The sequence below is a fragment of the Numenius arquata genome, chromosome 5 (assembly GCF_964106895.1).
Source record: "Numenius arquata chromosome 5, bNumArq3.hap1.1, whole genome shotgun sequence".
NCBI classification, from domain to species: domain Eukaryota; kingdom Metazoa; phylum Chordata; class Aves; order Charadriiformes; family Scolopacidae; genus Numenius; species Numenius arquata.
Genome location: NC_133580.1, coordinates 47,964,903 through 47,986,432, shown reverse-complemented (window position 1 = coordinate 47,986,432; position 21,530 = coordinate 47,964,903). Strand labels below are relative to the sequence as shown.

General features: G+C 51.3%; 1 protein-coding gene across 1 annotated transcript in view; it reads right to left on the bottom strand.

Moving 5' to 3' along the window:
• The window catches only part of LZTS3 (leucine zipper tumor suppressor family member 3), a 47,130-nt gene extending 26,037 nt beyond the window's left edge, over positions 1-21,093 (bottom strand). Inside the window, exon 1 of the mRNA XM_074147990.1 lies at positions 20,885-21,093. The gene's annotated coding sequence lies outside the window, so the exon portion shown is untranslated. The remainder of the gene's footprint in view (positions 1-20,884) is intronic.
• Between the last annotated feature and the right edge of the window lie 437 nt (positions 21,094-21,530).

Genomic DNA, 21,530 nt, shown 5'->3' with positions numbered 1-21,530 from the left:
TCTCTGTGCAGGTGGTCCTCCATGGCATGCCGGATGGAGCAGATGGCTGCCTGGCATCCACTGATATCCAAGCCACAGTAGATGCCAGTACTGGGGGGAAACCTGGCTCTGACGTGACACCCTTCCAGTCCATCAGGTGGAAACGTGGATGGGAGCCTTTTCCCGGCCACACTGAAGCCAATGCAGCAGATGCAAAGCCATTAACTCCTTTTGCTCCTTCATTGATGAGGCAGATGGGGAAACCCAGGAACAGGCTTTCTATGAAACTGCCCTTCTGCTTACTGTCCAGTTGGCCTACTGACCTCATCCCATTCCCTTCTGAATAAGCTATAGAGAGTTTAGGGTGAAAAACAAAAAGGAGGAGTTGAGGGGAAAGTAGGGGATGGGCCAGAGAGGGAAAATTTCCATAACTGAATAATAACAGCCAATTACCTAAGGGCATCTTGCATCATCTGTGGCTGGCATCTCCGGAGAAGTAATTACATCTGCACCACACATCTAAAGAAAATATTATCACGTTAGCTTCCAAATCCTATAATTAGCTCTTGCAAGATATGTGCCAGGGGCTTTATCATTTCATATACATTGGCTATAGAGCTAGACACAGACATACAGATTTTTTTTATTTGCCAGCTAGGAAAATATTTGGAGTTTAGTGTGGCAGTTGACCTGAGTCCCTGTGGAAAGGGTGGGTCTGAGATTTTGAAGTGGTGTGTGAAGAGTGAAATATTTTTGCAGTCTCCCTTGGTGCCTGCTGGGCTGGAGGGCATCTGGTGGGAGGGCTGGAACAGTAAAGATAGGGCTTGGCTTTTTCTCCTCCTTCAAATGCTCTTTGATTTCTACCCTGGTGCTGCGAACCTCAGGAAGCCATTTTTCACTTGCTAAATAAATGACCTGATTTGCAGGAAAGTGTTGCTCTCACAGGTTCCTGGGCTCTCTGCTCTGTTGTGTTAAACAAACCCTTTTCCTCTCCCAGCTTTGGACTTCAGAACCATCTTTGGACTTTGAAAACTTCTTCCTTCCCTCCAGATACTCTGCAAAAGGAAAATAACGCTTTGACATGGATGCAGAGGTTGCAAACAACTTGGTGTGATGGTGGCGTTTCCTTGTGCTCTGTCTTGCTTGTGGAGCTGGAGATGGCCATGGGACAAGGCTCAGCTCTCCGAGGGCAGCTGCCCTTTCACAGTGTCTGGCAGCATGAAGGACATGGCAGCAAGCTTTGGGGCAGTGATGGAGGACAAACAAGGCACAGATTTGGTTTATTCCTTGCTTTCTGTTTGCTCGTAAATGGCCTGAGAGCATTGGAAAGTGCCGGCGGGTCTGTTGCAAATGCAACAGTGAGGAAATGTATCCAGATCTCCCCTAAAGAAGCTCCTCCAGCAACATGGTGTGTATCTCCAACCTGACATTGTCTTTCAGGGCACTGATGGACCAGCATCACTCAGCCAAGCGTGGACACCATTTCCTTACCTCCCCTGCATCCCATCCCTTGCACTGCTAACACCACTTTTATCAGGTGTCTGTTTTGCCTGGGGACATCTCATCTGGAAGTCTTCCTCACATCAGAAAAGTAGTGCCTTGGACACCCCATTAAGCTGGTGCATTGCTGGATAGTGGGTCTGTGCACGGCCAGGAGCACGTGAGGTGGCATTGACATCCCAAGGACCCGATGAGAAAAAGTTTCTGGTTGTGTTGTGGGTGTGAGAGGGCGTGTGTGCAGCTTAGATTAACTGTCCTCAGATGGAAAAATGTCCTCTGTATCCCAGACTTGTAGAGAGGGGTGACAAATCCTCCCTGTTTCTCTGGTTTGCATTTTTTCACCTAGAAGGTACAGAGAACTGGAGGATAAAGCAAGAGGAGGACTACAAAGCTTAACAGAGCTATAGTTAGGGCCAGTTCTAATGACACCCTGTGAGATGCCCTGTGACGATTAAATAAGCAACACAGTGGATGCGAGGGGAGACCTGTCCAGAATTCACAATCACTCTCAGGGGCTGCATACCTCTGGTGTCAGTGATCAGAAATGGTCTTTCCAGGAAACGAAACCCCATAGTGACCCAAGTCAGACAGCACTGAAAATATCCATGATGTCCCTATCTCTGCTGACCTGTCTCCAGCCCAAACCTTCTTGTAATGCTTTGGTGTCTTTTTGTGCTTTTCCTACAGCACCCTATGACCGATGCAAAACCTTTCTCCACTCACCTGTCAAAATCTGATGGGCAATGGTCCTGTCCTTACTGGAAAGTTTTCCTCCCTCCCATTCCAGGCTTTCATGCCTTTTATTGCTGTTGCGTTCACCTGAGCTATGCAAAGCGGCTTATGGAGAGATGGTGTTTGGGGTACCCTATATCATGGCATTGTATTGTGTTTTGTGCCTGCACCTCCAGGGAGAAAAACCTGCTCACATTGCCCTCCTGCCCTAACCTCACTTACATCTGGTTTTCATTTTGCTTGCTGCCAAAACAGCCTTTGGTTACAACTGTGAGAAAAGGCTTCAACTGGTTTTACGAGGGCAGGGGTAAATTAAGCATGTAGATAACCTGCTAAGCAAACAATCCTTGAGGCACTCCACATTGGGACTGTTAACACTGCTTCTGCTACCAAGAAGAAAGTGTCATTGGGCTCTCAGGGTACTGCTTCCACCCCAGCACTCCTGGAGGACCATTAAAAATCTGCTTCTTCAGAAATTATTTTGCCCCCAGCATCAATGTCAGGGGAGAAGGTGGGAATGATGCCGCAATCACAAAGCAATGGACACATCTTCCTAAGTGGAAAGGAGACAAAGGTGGAGAAGGATGGGGTGGGAGTGGGAGGAAAAGGGAAAGCAATTTTGTAAATGGTTTGTGGAGGAGAAAACAAGCTCCTGGATGTTTTCAAAGGGACACAGCAATTCTCAGTTCAGCCTCTAGAGAGGACAAGAGGTATGGCCAAGGACTTAGACCCAGCTAATCTGGTCTAAACAGACCATATCCATTTGGTCCCATGCTCACCATCAACCAGGAGAGGAGAACAGATCTATCAGGTCAGGTTAACAACTACCAAGCCCAGATCTTGTCTCCCAGCAGTTGCCAAAAGCCTAAGGCAAAGCAGAAAGGCTAGGGCAAGCACATCTAATATTTCTGCTCGTCTTCACTGTTTTCTTATCTCCCACTAGCCACCATTTTTCCAGGCTGAAGAGTCACAGGCCGCTCCTCTTGCAGAAGCCATGACAGACCCTGCCACATTCCTCCTAACCCATTCCTGTCCCATTCCCAGCTGACGTCCTTCCCACCCTACCCTCCCCTGTGCACGTTCCCGCACGTTCCCCAGTGAAACAGTCTCCTGTCCCCCACACAAAGCTGATTTTCTTCCTTAACCACCTCTTTGGACCTCAGGCTCCTTTTGGTTGTTGATAACCAGTTAGTGCCAGATCAGCGGGACCCAGCCATGAGGATCCAGGAGGAAATGGTCACCACATTCATTATGGGCTTGTGCTGAAGTAGGAGGGTCTCAACCAGGCACTGCAAAGCTCCTCATGGCCAGGATCAAGTCCCAAACACCTCTCTTCTGCTTCTACCTCTACACCAGGCAGCGAGACACCTTCTCCAAACTCAGTGGTGGCCTTAACATGCATACGTATCCTTTGGAAGGAGCTTGAATGCTGGATTTTCATTTACAACATGGCTCCCCTCCCTCATCTCTAGCCCAAATCTAATGAACATCTTCTCCAGAGCTGTAAATCCACCAGAGGCAGACACTCAGGTCAAGCTTTTCTGCTCTCCCCATCCTATCTGCATCTCTCAGTGAGGTAATTGTTCACATCCCATGCACAGTTTCCCCCCTCCCCTGGTCCCCAAGTTTCAGACATGTTTTAGGAAAGACCTTTAACTTCTGTCTAGCTGGGGTTTCCACCACGTGTGAAGCCAAGTGTGGTCTGGGCACTGACACACTTCAGCAGTATGGTGAGTGTGTTTAGGAAGCCAGGCAGAGCTCACAGGCAAGAGGAACTTCACCGTTTTGCAACAGGGCTGTTGGGGCAAGTGCATCCTAAAGCAAACCCCAGCCTCTCTCAAGGTCACGCCAATGACAAGGCTACCTGAAGGTGAAAGTGAAGAGCAAATGACCTCTAGATGATGACTTGAGACCCCTTATTCTTCATTATGAGAATTATTCCCCCTGAAAGTGATGATTTTATAGACTCTTATATGTAGACCTACTTCTAAGTCATTTCTTTCCCAGGCTGGAGATTTCTAGCCTAGGTAGTTGTTCCCCATAAAACCCCACTCGCTACCCATTCCCTTTCTCTGTATCCTTTCCAATCTTATTGCATCTTTTATGGGACGTTGTGACCAGAATTCTTGGAAGTGTAAAGCAAGGCCAAGGAAAAGGTCCTAAATACTGGTTTTAAGTAAACTTGTGGTACATGTTAGGTGGGGATGAGAATCACCCCGTAGCAGTGCTGACTCTGGAGCTGGCAAAGGTTGAGGTTGCACACTGCACTCCTCACTGCTGTCGGCTCCATGAAGTCACAGCAAGACACCTCTCCTGCCATACATGGAGACATCCAGCTCTATGCAAAAAAGCCATCCATTCCCTTGACCTCTTCATCCTCACTTAAGAGAGATCCTGAACATAACCCTGCATTGCATTTCTTCCTGGGCTGTATTTGGTGCATTTGGTGTTTTTTTCTGTCCTGGTCCCAGCCTTACAGATGACAAATGACTTGAGCAAGAGCTTGCTTGACTTGTGGTTGTGGGGTTGGGAGGGAGACATGGAAAACTGGATGAGGTGACCTTCAGTTCCTGGCCCATGTCCATGTAGCTGAGAGCTCATCCTCTCCTCACTGAGCATGGACCACATGCCAGCCCTTCAGAGCATCTCTTTTTCCTAGTTCCAGCAGGTTTGCATACTTTGCTCAGCTCAGCACAGCCACCTTGCACTGAGAAAATAGCCAATACATCCTGGATCAGGCCAAGGATCCATCTGGGATATGTCCAGCCCCCACTGAATGAGGAGAAGACCTTGCTGACCAAGCCTCACACCTCCAGCCCAGCTCCCACCACTGTGCTGTCCATCCAACCTGAATCAGCCCAGCATCTATGGCCTAAAGCGAGGCAAAGGCTCCTGGTGCTTTGTGCTAGTATGGGGCAAAGATATGCCAAGGAAGAAGGTTGAACCACCACCTGGTCTCACCACTGCTGTATTTTTTTTCTCAGCCCTGCCTTGGGCTCAGGGCAGCAGGATGCCTCAGACGTGCATGTTAAATGGGAAACACTTGTGAAACAAGCTCCAGAGGAGCTTGGCACATGTTACAAGCTTGCACTTCATATATTTAGGGCAAAATTCATCCCAGCACAGCATTCTTATTAATTTGTCCGGTCTGCGAGCAATCCCACGCCGCTTGTCTCACCTGTGCTGCTGACAGGGACTGCTGTGGGATCTGCCTGTACGAATACCAGAAGTATTTTCAGCTTTTTCCCTCTGTAGGTTTTTAAATGAATCTGTGCTGACAAATTGCTCAGACATCCCTGGGAGACTTTACAAGAGTGTCGGTGGCTTTGGGGCAGTGTTTCAGACGGCTTGCTGTTGGGAGGAGGACCACAGCCACAGCCAAATGATACACAGACGTTGATCTCTGTCTCCTTTTCAGCCTGGAAAGGAACAACACTTAGCCAAAAAGCACCAGGAGGCAGGTAAAGGAAGAAATCAGGAAGAAAAGGAAGAAATTCCTTCCTCATGCAGCAGTAGCTGGCCTGGGGAGCTCCCTGGCGTGGGATTCGGTTGATGCTAAGTGAGTACCTGGGTTCAAGGGGAAACCTGACAAGTTCATGGACCAGAAATCCATCACGAGCCAGTGCAAAATGCACAGAAGTCACTTTTGGGAGTGTATTGAGGGAATATAAAGCAGGCTGTCTAACAGACCCTTTTCTATCATCCTTCTCCATTGTTTGTATTGATTTTCCCTGCTGTTCATCCCTGAAACACTGAGTGCCCCCACCATGTTGCAGGAAGGCAAAAGGTTGAAGAAAGATCTGGGAAAACCCAAATGATCATGATCCAGAGGGTCTCCTGTGCATGGTAGTTAAAAAAAAAAAATACACAACCCCCCTTAATATTTTCCTAAAGAAAAATAAACCAGGAAATGTTCTAAATTATAGATTATCTGGCATGAAGGTTGCTAAATTTGTGTCACTTCCCTGACTTAATTGCTTACACGCTGAAAATGCTGAGTGAATTTTTCAATAGGACCATCCCACGCACAGTCTCCATGAAAACACATTTTACTGTTTGGGAAACCTCTATTTTCTTATTTCAGTCCAGGGCAGTCAGGGCTGGGTATGAGCAGGACAACAAGGAGAAGAGATAGCTCTGGAGAGGAAAGCAGCAGGCTAAGCAGATGTGTGAGAAAGATAGGACAAGAAACTCATCTCCTGCAGGAAGGTGGGATGATGGGGAGGGGGAGATGGTGGCTGCCATTTTGGGTATGCTGTGAGAAGGGAGAGCATTCCTGGGGAGAGGCAGTTTGGCCCCTGAGGAGGAGCCAAATCCCCTGATAAGGACAGATGCAACACAGTGTGGTGGATTGTGGGCCACCCAAACCATGGTTTCCCTGGGGCAAGCACAAGAAGTGGCTTGGCTCAGAGGCAATGCTGTCCCGGAGCCCAGCTGGAAGCTGGACAAGTCCCGTGATGCCACGCTAGCAGGTAGATAAGCTGGAGGAATCAGCAGGTTGTGTTGACTCCTGGAGAGGGGATGCCAAGAAATGCAGGACCTGATGGCTCACCAGAACACAAACCCATGAGTGACACCAGACAGGGCAGCGCAGGTGGCACAGGTACACTGAGCTTCAGAGGAGGACACAGCCACATGATCATGGTTACACTAGGCTGTGATGCCAAATCAGCTCTAGTCCCAGGAGGAGTGTAAGGTCTGGAGAAGCTCTCCATGACTTGGCGAGGAGCTTTTTAACTCAATAGAAGTGGATTCTTAGTAGGGGAATCACCCTGGTGCAGACAGACCTCTGAGCACTGGAAGAAGCAGATCAGCAGAGCGTGGACAAAACATCTGTGCATGGCTTCTTGGCTTGTCTCCATGGCTTGTAACAGCCTCTTCCTGATCACCTTGATCCTGCCTCCTTCATCCTCTTTTCCCAGTCACCCTGACCCTGCATCCTTCATCTTCTTATCCTAGGAAGCACCACTTCATGAGGCTGGCACCTATTTGCCTAGAGAAGGGTCTTTTTTGCCTGCTTCTAACCTGGCACTGTCTCTGAAGAATTGTCATTGCTAGTGTCAGCATTGCACTGATGATGGCTGTTGAGCTATGCCTTTGACTTCACTCCCGGTCTGAGGTGGCTGTGCCACAAGCAAGGCACTGCTGAGATGCTGGCCATGGGAGGAGGGAGAGGGGTTAAACACCCCCAAATGTCAGTGGTCTTAAAAATAGCCAGACTTTTCCCTCTCACATTGACTCATCCGTCACAGACCGTAAATTCCTGACACACGTCACAGGCTGTGGGGAAATCACCTTTTGCTGCGCTGCTCCAAACAGAACGTGTTTGTCTCCAGAGTGACCCTTGGTCATCCTCTGAGGAACAGCCCTGTCCTCACAAGCATGCAGGGGTGGTGGGGTGGGAGACAGCACTAAGAGGGATGGGGGAGATGTATCAGCACCCCAGCGGAGGTGGACTTGAAAGGAGGGTGAGCTGAGCACCCTCATACTCTTCTCATTCTCCAGCGATTTGCTGGGCTCCCTTTTAGGGTTCATCCCTACCAGTGGGGTTTTCTATACTTGCAGGTGCCCATCTCCACTGCAAAAATATGCCCAGCAGAAAGTAGGACCTCGCATGTGTCCATTCCCATCAAACTGGATTTCAGTTGCCTCTGGTTTGAAATCCACCCCCTCCTCCAGCTTGCACTACTCCCCATCTCTTCTTGAGTGCCAGCACTTTAAACCCACATGGGAATGGCTCAAAGACACCTTCTCGAAGGCCTTACTTAATAGTTTCAGGTAAAGAGCGGAAATGCAGGAAAGACACAACCCTAATTATTTTGGAGATGTGGGAATCAGGATTCTGTTCAGCTGCCTCCAACCATGCAGCTGAGACTACAGCCAAGGGCAATGCAGCCCCCAAAAGCCACCAGGAGACCCCAGGAGCCCACACAGCCATGGGGTCCTGCTGGCTAGAGCAGGAGATGGGATAGAGGCTGCAGGAGATGGGATGGAGGAGAGGCTCCATGTCGTGTTTAATGGTATTTAAACCAGATGCAAACAGCTTTGCAAACTTTGGTGCCAGCTGACTCCATTCTCCCGGCAGGAGCCCATCCTGTCCTTCTCAACCCTGCATAGTCTCCTTCCCACCAAGAGACATCCTCTCTCCAGCACCCAGATTCTCGTCCTAATGTAACCTGCCCAAAGCTATGTGGTTTGATCACTGGGGCCCTCTCCCACCAAGAGAAAGGTGCAGAAGGATGTGCTCACATCTCCTGCCCTGCTAGGTCCCTCTGGTGTAGAGACACCCAACCTACAGCTGCAGCTGGGGTTAAAGGAAGAGTTGTCATTGATATTTTGGGAGCTGCTTCCTTTCCCTCCCCTCCTCCAGAATAGCTTTTTGTCTTTGGGTTTATTTTCTTTCTTTCATTAAAAATGTTTGACCTCGATGCTTTGAATGGATTCAAATGCAGCACTGAATGCCTCTTGGGATGTGGCTTTTTTGAGCAAGAGAGGAAGGAGGGAATTTCATTTTGTCCAACCTTGCAAACCCTGAGCAAGGAAAAGCATCGCCTTCTCCTGCTGCTGTTGCTCTCTGCCAGGGTCTGTTTCTCTCTGACGAGTCCCGTGTCCTCACCCAGCTCCTCCCTTAGATCAAATGATCCAGCCACCCCCACGCATGCCACTCATCCTTCGCAGAACTGTTCAACAACAGCTCCACCAGCAAAACTCCTCTGCAGCGGTAAAAATGGGGCATCCATCTTGTGGCCAGCTTGTACCTGGCCAGGTCCGACACAGTCTCTTTATGAGCTGCCAGGGGTCTTCACCTCTCTGCTGCAGCAAATACAAGTCATCACAAAGTCCCAGCATGCCCCTTGCACTGCTGAGACCTCATGGATGGGTCCAGTTGCTTCTTGCATGTTTGGAGACCACCAGGTAAATAGTGCAAACCCAGGATCTCCTTTAGTATCCACCACTGCCTGCTTTCTACCTCTGCCAAGTGCTCAGAATGCATCAGAGATGGTTACAGAGGGTAACAGGAGCCTCAGGTGATGCCAACCTGCAAACCTGGCTGCAGAGATGGGTTGCATCTGCTGCGACCATGACACTTGGCCCTGGGACTCTCTGTGGAGCCCCAATGTGATTTCAGAGGAGGACAAGTGACCCACACAGATGGCAAGGTGACAGTGTTTTGCAGCTGGGGTCACTGGCGGTGACTGATGGTGTTACATGTAGTTGAGTCCTGTTTATGGTGTTTATTCAGCCTGTGGATGCCCAGCTAATAATTTCACACTCTTAAAATAAAGAATAAAAGGTCTGGCTAACAATTTGACCTTTTGGCAGCACTGGCAGAGAGTCAAAGGGTCTTGGAGACCCCAGTTTCATTTGGGCTGTCTTTTCTCCACCCAAAATACAGAAGAACCAACATTGGCTACCAGGAGAAGAGCTTATTGGTGTTCTGGCTCAAGAAAGTTATGGCATTTACTCTGCAATTCAGCACTGGCCACATCAGATCTCTCCTAGAGGTTCACAGACAACAGGGAGGAAGCGACTTTTGATCTGGTTTTGCGAAACGAAGAGCAGTGAAATAACTGAGCTGCAGCAGCTAGCAGCTTTCCCTGTCCCCAAGCTGGAGATCAGAAAATCACTGATAACAACGGAGAAAAGACAGAAACACTCTATAATTTCTCTTCTGGCTTTGGCAAAAGCAGGCTGGTGTTCTTGTATTGCACATGGGTAACAAAGTGCTTTCTAGTCCATTAGTAACCTAGGAAGACACTAAGTGGCATGGCCTAGGGATAAACATTTTTAAACAGCGGGCTCAGATTAATTTGCTCCCAAGAGTACCCTAGAAGCAGGATGAGGAGTGGTGTGGCCTGCTGCTCATCCTGTCTAAGAAGTCCTGGGATTTCTTTCTGAGCCCAGATGACTGGAAAGATGATAACTGCAGGGCAATATTCCAGAAAAGGGGAAAGAAGAAGGAAGTGTAGCGATAGGATGAGGGGGAATGGTTTTAAATTGAAAGAGGGGAGATTTAGATTAGATACTAGAAAGATATTCTTTACTGTGAGGATGGTGAGACACTGGAACAGGTTGCCCAGGGAAGTTGTGGATGTCCCATCCCTGGAAGTGTCCAAGGCCAGGCTGGATGGGGCTTTGAGCAACCTGATCGAGTGGGAGGTGTCCCTGCCCATGGCAGGGGGTTTGGAACTTGATGATCTTTAAGGTGCCTTCCAACTCTAACCATTCTATGATTCTGTGAAGAAGAGCTGGAGTGGTGCAGCTTAGCCTGGCAGAAAGTGATGCAGGACTGGAGGAACAGAGCGTGGGAAGCTGTCAATACAAATAGATGTCTCATGCAAAATAGGACTTTGCAGATTCGTTCAACTTCATTTGGGGCAGGTTGTATTAGATGACCCAGGCAGCTTCACGGATGGAAATATGCTCGTGTGAGGTGTTTTGGTTTGGAGTGACATGGTTATTCTGGTTTAAAAATGGGTATGATTTATCATTAAAGTGTGTGATGGGGAGTGGTGAAGTAATGGATCTTGACTGAATGCCAAGGGGCTGGGACAGGGGTGTTTCTAGTTGGGCCCTGCCAGACTCCATCCTCCTTGTGCAGCTGGTGCTTAGAGAAAAAAGGACTAGGAAGAGGAGAAACTCACTGATCCTTCCCCATGTCTCCCCTGCCACAAAGCTTATCAGGGGTACCTCATGCCTGAGGTTGCCTTTGAATCTCCCCAATGGCTTGATGACATCAGAGGGCACTCACTCTCCGAAACACTGCCTGGTCCCTCCTTACCCAACCTAATGGCGTTTTGTCCTCCATGAATTTTTGGCAGTGAATTTTTACAAGGGAAAAAGCCCTCTGAGAAAAGCTACTTCCTTTGGTTTATCTTTAACCCAGTATTTCAGTGATCTCCAGTTGCATTTGAGGAAGAGCAGAGTGTTGCATCCATTCATCACTTCATACTATAAACAGGCACTTTAATCCATTTTAGGCTCTACAGTTGCTAGTATGAATATGCTTGAAGTTTTGGTGCCTCTCAGGCACTCTGGGAATTAAAAATCACCATATCAGGCTATGGTTCCCCTCTTGTAACCCCTCTGCATCTCTACAAGTCACAGGAATACCTGTAAGAGGTGTCACTGGAGCAGAAGCCATCTCAGTGCTATGATTCCCACCTCTTAATGTGGGACAAGCTGGCCACTGCCAACCCCCAGGGAGGCAGGAATCCCCCAAGGTAATTCATGCCAATTACTGCAATCAGCTAATCAGCAAACAAGATCGATTCAAATGAAGTTACGGTGTCAACAGCTATTATGCAAGCATGCCTGTGCTGGATTAAAGCCATCCTGGGAGGGTCTGTGAGGGCTGTTGTGGTCAAAAAGCCCTCATGGATGGGAAATGGGAAGAGTTAAAGGGGATGTCATGTGTAGAAGTGAAGCTAAGGAAAAAAAAACATCACTGAGACAAATTAATGAGAGAAGGTTTTGAGAATGGATCCAGGTAATTGCTTGCAAACATGAAAGCGATGACAGAGAAGGGTAATGCCCATGTGCCAACCTGGGTGATGCCCAGGTTGGGATGAAAGGGAGAAGTCAGCTCTTCATCAGGGAAATACTTGGGCTCCTCTGTAGAGAATCCCTCCCCAAAGGAGGGGAGCAGATGGATTTCTCCCCTCCTGGGCAATGCCAGGGTCAAGCAGCCTGGGAAAGGCTCTCTAACCATCCTCCCTGGCCACAGGCATGGTGCTAGCAGAGGGCAGGAGATAACACTCATCCACATCCTCGACTCATACCAGAACCAGCTCTGCAATTAAAAATGATTGCCACTTTTGGAAGTCAATTGCCAGCCTGGGCTTGCTTGGGATGAAACAACCTCCCGACGGGAGTTAGAGCCAAGCTTGCTCTGTTTCTGCCTGCAAGCGTCTCCTTTAGAAACTCAAGCCTGAAGCTGGATGGGGCTACCAGGGTGGGATGCAGAGCTCCGGGACCAGCTCCAACCCGGAGCCAGAGGCCGGCGTAAAGCCTGTAGATGCATTGGCTAATCCTTCGCTAAGCCTGCTGTGATGGATTTAAAGGGTGTTTGTGTCGCTCGCCCCCGGGATCAAGATCCTTAGAGGATAAGTGTCCGAAGGAAATGAAGGGATTCTCATTCCCACAGCAGGGCATGAAACAGAGACATGGCCCCCGCTGGGATGTGCCAGTGGGGGGGCTGGTGTTATCTCCTGCGTGCTCTCCCTCAGAGCAAAGGGATGCCTGCTGTCATCTTGCACCAGACTTTTGGGTGGGGAGTTTTGCTGCCTGCCTCTGGAGCTGGCAGATGCCCTGGTTTTATCAAGGCAGCTGGCCCAGCGAAACGTTATCCAACAGACCAAATCTCTGCCTATCTCTAAAGCCCTGGAGGGGTGAAAAATTGCTTTTCACCCCTCTGTCATGGGTGGAGAACTGAAGCAAAACAATTTCACTCAGGTCCTGTCCTGGCCAAAGCTAGGGCTGTAACCATCGGGCTGCCCTACCCATCCTCAACTTCTCTGCTCATTCACATGATGGGAACCAGCGGAGGTAAAGCCATTAACACACTTCTGCTTCTTTAAGGGGTGAGGAGGAGGGGATAAGACATCAACAGATTGATGGTAAAGTTATTAAAGAAGGAACAATTAAGTTTTCCAGCTTCGAGGAATAACCTCTGGGTTGTGGATGCATCCACACAACCGGATGCTGAGAGCTGTGCAGGCTACGTGAGCTTTCACAGCATGGGAAGGCTGCTCAGGGATAGCTGAGGTGACTTGTAGGACTTGTTTTTGAAATAAACAGATCCCTTTTATCACCTGAAATCCTACACCCCTGACGGGAAGAAACGTATTTAACTAAGAAACACCACCATTAATCAACTCTTGAGCTTGAGACTTTGCTCAGGCCTTGGCTCAGGAACCTCTTCCCAAAGCCACATCCCCACCTCCCACAATACTGGGCACAACCCAGCCCTGCTTGGAGCCGGGGTGGGTCCTCTGCTGCCGACTGGGAGGCCAGTGCTACTCATTCAGCATATTGCAAGGAGAGGGAAATAATCCCTCCTTTCTTTCCTGGCTATCAGGAATGCACCACACCTGGTGCCCCTTGAGGAATGTTTGCTGTCTTGGCAGGTGCCTGGCCTGGATTGTTTGCCCAGTGCTTTTTTTTTTTTTTAATTGTTATTATTAAAAGTTAATTTGGGCCCATGAGAGCGTGGAGGGGAAGACAAAGCCCTTGGCTGGCACTGAGGAATGTCAACAGGCTGTGGGTTGGTTTGGCTGGTCCCTGTGGTGTCACACAGCCCTCCTGAGAGGCAGATCACAGGTGAGATGAATTTGTTCAGATTCTGCTGGAAAACAGACTGGTCATTGCCTGTGGGGGATTACCTGCCCCAAACAAGTGCAGGTCGCACATTCACTGCTTTTGCCACAAGATCGGGTTTTAAGATATCTCAGCATAGACCCCGTTTTAGTTCCCACACAATATAATCCCTTACCATGGCTGCCCTGGGTTTGGGAGGCTGCAGTACAGCCTAGCAGAGGGAAACAGAGATCTGCAAGGTTAAGGAACATGCCAGGGGCCAGATGAAATACCAGTAGCAGAGCACAAAACAGAGAACAAACTTTCCACTCGGGGACTCAACACCACTAAACCCAGTCCTGGCTGTTGGGGACATCCTGATCCCCAAAAAGATCAACCCTGGGGTCTGCAGATGCAACTGCAACTGCATCCCAACTCAGAAAACCACTAGGAGGGAGGAGAGTGCAGCAGCCAGGAGGAAGAGCACAGCAGCACACAGATCAGAGGAAGGAGGAGAGTAAACTCCTGCTGCGCAATGGCTGGCTGGGGACCAGCTGAGCAGCAGTGATTTATTATTTGCATTACAGGAGGAGCTGGAAGCTGTGGAGAACATCAGGGTCTCCTTGAGACTGGCACGAGAACCAGGCTTTATGGGCTGTATTCAGCTTGCTCCTAGAGAAGGGTATTTATGCCCTTCCTGAGCTGAAACTGGGTGGGGTTGTGGCTTCTCCTAGAAGCCTTTTGAGAAATTTATTTATTTGAGGAGGGAGAAATTTGAGCCAGGAACAGGTCCTGGTCTTTCCCAGAGCCCCCCTACCCTGGGCAGGCAGAGTGGGACCATGTGCCTGAAGGAGAGCCGTGGGAGCTGAGGAGATGCTCTGTGCAGTGCAAGGGGCATGGGGGTGCAGCTGTGCCCATCTCAGCCCAGCATCCCGGATGGCTTTTGGGATGTTTTATCCTCTTTTTCTGTCCTAACCTCTCTGGGCCACCCTGAGTAGCCAGCCTAACTGCCCCCTGTTACAGGGACAGCCTTCTTTTGCTTTCCACTCAGCTGCTGGGAGCAATCACCCTGGGTGGACAACAGCAGGGCAAGGTGCATGGTCTGGCCAAAATAAACACCAACATGTCCCTGTCCCTTGTCCTCTGTCCTCTCTCTCCATCCCCTTGCAATTCCTTGCATCACTGGAGGCAGAAGACCCCTCTGCAGGGAAATGTCTGAGGTGGGATGTCTGGTCCTCCCATCTCAAACATCTCAGGTGGGATGGCTTGGCTGTTACTCCAAGTGCTTGCAAAGGGCAAAGCTGGGGATGTAATGAAGGCATGGTCCATGGGGAGTGGAACGAGCTTGTACTAGATCAAATGATATAATTAGAAAGCAGGGACAAGGAGATGAGCTCCTGTGCCCGAAAGCTGGTCTGTTTTTTCCAGTTCCAGCAGCTGGGCTAATAAAAGCTCTGACCTCCCCTTGTGCATCATCTCCAGCATGTGTCTGCAGGGCACTGCAATGGCCATGAGCTTGGCAGGGGGAGCTCCCATCCTTGAATGTTTCGAGAGATGGGGCATTTACAACCTCTCTAGGCAACATCCGCCACCATCACTTTGGCCAGTCTGTCTCCTCTTGTCCCCCTTACCCTGGGCCCACCAAAAGTACGCAGTGTCGGCCCTCCCCAAAACCACGCAGCTGAGGATGCTCACCCAGTTGACTTTGTCTACCAGTTCCATGTCCCATGTTGTCTCTCTTTCATGCTTTGGTTCAGGCAAGAACCCCAGAATGGCCCCAAAATGACAACCCTCTTGCAAAACCCTCAGGCCATCCTCTCTGGTGATGGTGGGGGGAAGACGGTGAATTTGCATGGGAATATCCCCGCCAAATCCCAACCCCACATGCCAGGGCTTTCCCATGGAAGGAAGAACTAGGTGAGAGAGCTCCCTTCATCTGCAAACCCACCTTGTCTCCTCTGGCAGCACCTACTCCCCTAATAACCCCCCAAAACTTGCAAACTGGCCTCACAGAAAGGATTTAGCATGACAGGAAAACAGGAAAACCCTGGCCATCTGCAGAGCGCAGACCATGCCCATGCAGGCCAGGGCAACCAATGTTCTTGCCGGATTTATGGGGCATAGCCACCTGGTTTGGAGAGGAAGAGGTCCAATGTGCCCAGCTGCTTGGCCTTGTGGCTGGAGGGAAGGAAACATGGAGAACCACTGAGTGATATAGGGTCTACAAGGTATCTTGAAAATCTGAGCCTATAGAGAAGAGAGGTCCTATAGATATATGAGAGGCACATGATGCAGGATGAAACCCAACCAAGTGTGCTGGGCTTGCTGTTACCTCCCCTGCAAAATAAACACCCGCACCCCATCCTCCTTCGTGACTGGTCGCTGGCAGACACGGATCTGGCAGGCATTGCTCCATTTGCAGAGCTTCCCGGCAGGGAACCAATTTCCCCCAGGATTCACTAGGTGCTGGACACACAGTCAGAAATTGCTTATCCCTTTTTTTTTTTCCTGGCTTGGATCATTATTATTATTACTGGTGCTGGGCTTCCAGAGGAAAACATGTCTTTGGGCCGCATACCAAGGGATTTGGTTAATTCGTCACCCGCAGACGCACATATATTTATTTAAAAGTGCCTCTTGTTATGTTACTTGGCAACTTCTTAGCCCATGTATTTCTACAGCTGATAAATATTTGTGAGGTTGGTTGTGTGAAGAGCGGCATGTGTTAATAACATGATCATCTTTCTTCTGAGCTTCCTACAAAGAGAATGGGCTCTGTTACATCTGTCTAAACCTGGAGCATCTCGCTGGCCCGCGATCAAGATTTGACCAAAAAGAAAGGGAGGGTTGCTTGTCTCCATACTGGTGTGAGGATGAGGCATGTGAGTTCATTTTGCATAGATAAATGCTGCGGTTCAGACTTCAGAAGCACCCACTGGGACCAGAAGAGGACTGAAAGGCTGGAGGTGGCTGTTGGGTGGGTGGTGGGAGCAGGGAGGATGCCATAGAATGCTAAAGGCCACTCAGAGGCTCAGAAAGCAACCAGAAAAAAATCATGGAGCAAAAGGGAGAGCTCAGATCATCGAATAAATCCCATAACTACCAACTGCTGGAGGCTCAGAGAGTTTCTCTGATGTCTGAGGTAGCCCAGGCTGCTGTAGGTGTAGCCATCCTATACCCTTTTGCACAAAAGAGCTGCTCATGGTCTACATGCTCCAGTGAGGCTCCAGCTGCTGGAGTTGCATTATCCCACGACCCCTCCTACTTTCATCCAAAGGAAAACCCAAAATGTTTCCAGCCCCTGTGACCAGTTCAAAACACAATGCATGAATGTAAGAAAGAAGGTGTCAGCCACGGCAGCAGTCAACAGGGAGGAGGCAGAAGGCAGAGACCAGGCCATCAGGTCTCATCTTGGGGCAGACTGCAGCAAGGCTCAGACAAAACTCATCCTTTTGACTGAGGAGCCAGATAAAGCCAGCAGCATCCACGTATTCATTGCAAAAATAATTTTGCGAGGGGGAAACAGCTAAGATCATTGGGAGCCTGATTTCAAGCCTTGCAGCAGCTCTGCTGACATGAAGCAGGAGCTTCTGCAGCTCTTCCACCAGGTCAAGGGGACTTTCAGGTCTCTCTGCCAGGAGAGCTCTTGGCTCCAGGCAGCCCTGGATTATAAGGCATAAGCCATCTCCCTCTTTCCTGATAGCTGCTTTAGCACTTGTGTTTGCTTTCCTTGCTGTTTAAGGAGCTACCCTTAAATTCTTGTCCCCCAGGAATGCAAACCTGTGCTCTCCCTGCCTGGTCCCCTCCTGTTCTGGGAGCACCACTGTGAGGGTTTCGGAGGAGATGTCCTTCTCAACCACCACCCCATTAAGATGTGTTCCTGCAGCAACAGCGGGAAAACGAAATGTCCAACCCCTGGCTTCCAAAAACTGGGGGGTGTCAGCATGGTCCTTTTCCCCAGTGATGGTGCCTGGGACTCCGGGGCGATGGGAGAGCTGAGTTTCGGGCACATGTTTCTCCCTGTTAGGAACCACTCCGCTTATTGCAGGGTCTCAAAGTGCTTGGACCACCACCACCTCCGGGACTGAGCATCACAGCCTACCTACGGCTCCTGGTGCCACCATGTCCTGCATGAAAAGGACTCCCAGGCTGAAAAATGCACAACGAAAGGAGGAATCCAGCAACCTAGCATGGGGTATAAAGGCTTTACTCATGGAGGAGTAACGTGGGTGAGCCAGAGAGGCTGGCGGGGTCACTGCTTGCTCCCCCCAGCCTGCGGGGCAAGGATGTCTGGGCTCCTGGACACGTGCCTCCATTTCACTTTCAGATCCCACAAATAATAACTGTGTTTGCCAGCTCCTGTGACAAGAATGACTAATGGGGAAAGATCCTCGGGAAGGGAAACAAGAAATCTCCTAGTTTCACCCTTTGTTTGCTGGATTTCTCCGAAAGCCCCGGGCATGGCTGGGCTTCCCTTAGTGTGCTTAGTTCCCCTTCAAGAGAAAGCAGATTTTAAGCCCTACAACAGCTCCAGCAACACCCTCTTAACTCTTAAACTTCCCCGTCGGGACACGACTCCCTTCAGAAACTTTTTGCAGCCCGGTTTATTCAGATTCCTGCTCTACACTGAGTTACCCTGCAACGAGTGCCTCTCACTGCTGATGCAACGTGATTTTCACAGTGCATTTGGAAATCACCCTCCCCATCTGCCTTTTTTTGCAAGGCAGGGGACCGTCTTTCCTCCTTCAGTGAGGGATGTGTGATCAAGAGATGCCCTCATCGTGCACCATGACATGGTGATGCCCCTGTAACGGATGCTGCAGCGGGTGCCCAGGGCTGATGCTGCAGCCCCCATGGAGTCTGGGGTCTCTCAGTCCCATCTCCAGTAGGATAAGCTCCTGCTGTCTCCCAAGTATCTAGGCTCTTGCAACCAGATGTTGGACTTTCAGATGCTTTCCTACTTCCTCTTTTTGGATCTGGGGTCTGGGAGTTGGTCCCTTAGGACATCAGCTCAGTGACCTAGCAAAGAAGAGTTCAAGGAGGAGGGAGTCTCGTCCCTGTATGGAGCCCGTGAGGCCACGTACACTGCTACACTGCTTTTTAAATGTCCACCCCCTGCAGCAGGGAGTCAAATGGGGGAAATTTCAGCCCCTCCACCACATTCCTCCTCTGCCCCATTGTCATTGCAAGGCCAACGCTCAGGACAACGTGCCCGGTTCCCTTGTGGGAGCCCACACACCGCAGACGGGGAATCACACCGCTCTGGCATTTCCACGCCAGTTTTCATACCATTCGCCTCCCAACCTTTACAGAAAATAAATTCCCCAGCCAGGCTGAACTCGGATGACAGCATCGCATGCTATATATAGCCACGGCAGATCACCGCTCGAACCAGGGCCACACATAAACAAACTGCACAGTTCCCTGCGTGGAGAGGGGACGGGCAAACGAACTGCATGTGATGGAGGAGCCTCCCACCCCTGGCTGCTCTAGCCTGGGGGTGCTTTGAGACCTTACACCCTCTTTAATGCCAAGCACCTCCCTTGAGGGCTCAGCTGCTGGCATAATCCACTGCCCGAGCGGGTTTACGGGTAAAGGATGTGCTGGAGGGTGTTGAAAGCAGAGCACAGAATTGCTGAGGGAGTTGCCAAAGGTTATCCCGTGGGGCAAGTGGCATCCCCTGGCTTGAATCACACCTGCTGACTTCCAGCTTGAATTAAAGAAGCTGTTGACATCACCCCTCCCATATACAGCGACGTGGGGCAGAAAATGCACATCTACAGCATCTGCTCACCCTCCCGCTTTCACTCCACTTCTCCCTGCAGCCCTCCTGCTTGCATCTGCCTGCTCCTGTTCCTGCCTAGCCCTCTGCTGCAGTGCACAGGGCTGCATGGGGCTGCGTGGGGGCGCACAGAGCTGTGTGGGGCTGCACGGAGCTGCATGGGGGTGCACAGGGCTGCATGGGCCTGCATGGGGTGGGGAGCAGAGGGAAGAGGGTGTCGATGTGCAGTGGGCACCCATGCCTGGCTCAGCTGCCAGGCCTTGCCCTCCTTCGCCAGCTCCCCACGCACTCAGGGAAGAGGCAGGGGATGCTCAGGGAGATGCTCAGGGCAATGCTCAGGAGGCTGTGGAGTATCCAGCAGACGGACTCTCTTCTCCAGAGCAGAGGGACTGGCCAGCCTAGGGGCCGCTCTCAGCCACAGGTCCCCAGGCTCTTTCCTTGGCTCTGAGGAGTGGATGGGGGTGGCAGAGGGGGTCTCTGCCCTACCCCTGGGTCACACCCGCATCCCCGGATGGGGCTTGCTGCTGCAGTGCAGCAGCTCCAGCCCTGCTCTCTCCCGGGGAGCTGGCAGAGGGGATGCCAGCCTTCATCCTTCCTTCATCACGACACCTTCTCCGGCTGCTCCAAACCCAGCTGCTGGGCCAGCGAGCAGGATGAGCCAACAGGAAGAGCGGCAACTTGCTCCTCTCCTGCGTGGGGATGGAGCCTGTGGGCCTGGACACCTCAGGGAGCTGAGAGCAGTTGGGTGGCTTTGCACCCACAGCCCTGCCAGCGTGCACCCATGGCTTGGGGGTTGCAAGGGGTGGGGGGAACATGCAGTGCCTGCACCATTGCAAAGCTGGGGAGGCATTGGTGCCTCCTTGGGTGAAGTCCCAAGTGGGGAGCCCCATGGCGTGACATCCCCCCCCCAGCAGCGTCCTCCCTCCTTCCTTCTCTCCCTCCCTCCCTGTCACTGCTGGGCGAGGGCCACCCAGCACCGAGGCAGATGACATAATTCCCAGCAACTGCACGTTAATCACTCGGCCGCCAGCAACCTCCTTTGCTTGAATCCAACCCCCAGCCACCGCTCCCCTCCCTGACATCACTGCAAAAGAAATAAAGAAATAAATAAAAGAAGCTGAGGAAGGGAGGAAGGCAGGGAGGGGGAATAACCTGATCCTGCTGGGCACTGGCAAACAGGTCTGCTCCCTCCCTCCTCCACCGCCCCCCCCCCCCGCTTTGCACTCTATTTTTGGGTGCTGTCATATCCAAACGGCCCCGCGGGGCCAAATCCAGGCAGCTGCGACTTTAGGCACAAACAAGCCTCCCTCCCCTCCATCACAAGAGAAATCGGCGCTGGCAGCCCATCCTCCACCCACCCCCCTACTCCCCAAAATCTTCCCCTCCCCCCCCCCCATTATATCTGGGTGGGTGGTTCAGGCGAGCAAAGCCCCAGCATCAGGTCCCCCCCCCTTACTCTCTGTGCACCCCACATCTCTCTCACTCTCCAGCGACTCCCCTCCTTGTCACATCCCCCCCCCCCCCCCCCCAACCCCGTCCTACGTCCCCCCTTCCCAGTACCGCTTCCTAGTTCCTCCCCACCCCGAGCCTTACTCTTGGCGGGGATGCTCGGGGCTCTGGCTGGTCCCCGGCGCGTTGGGCAGCGATGGGCAGCGGGCGGGCAGGGACCAGGCTGGGAATCAGGCGGCGTTGGCTGCGCAGCCGGGTGGCCGCTCCCGTCCGAGGGGTCTCATCTCATTTTGTCATATGTCACCAACACACACACACACACACACACTCGCAGCCACGTTTCCCCCCCCTTCTTGCGGCAAACGGCGGCCAGCCCCGACCCCACCCCCTGTCAAAGCAGCAGCCTAACAGCGAGGAAGGGAAGGATGGAGGGAGGATCTGCTCGCCTTCCCTTTAACTCTTCCCTCGCCAACCCCCCAGGACAGGGCTCCACCGGGTCAGGCCATGTCCCTGGCTGGGGGTAGTGGGATGTTACACGGACTGCCCCCCTGGCACCTTCCACCATAGGGCTCTGGGACAGGGGACATTTGGGGTCTGGCGATGCCTTGGCTCTATCCCCTGCAGCCTCGCAGTGTCTCATTGCCCTCATGCCCCAAAACCAAGATCCCCCTAATACAGCTGAGCCCCAACATTGCCCCACGAAGTGGATCAGGGGAGGTGTGGGGATGTCCAGGTGGGTGACCTGATGTCCAGGTGGGGATGTCCAGGTGGGTGACCAGATGTGGGGTGA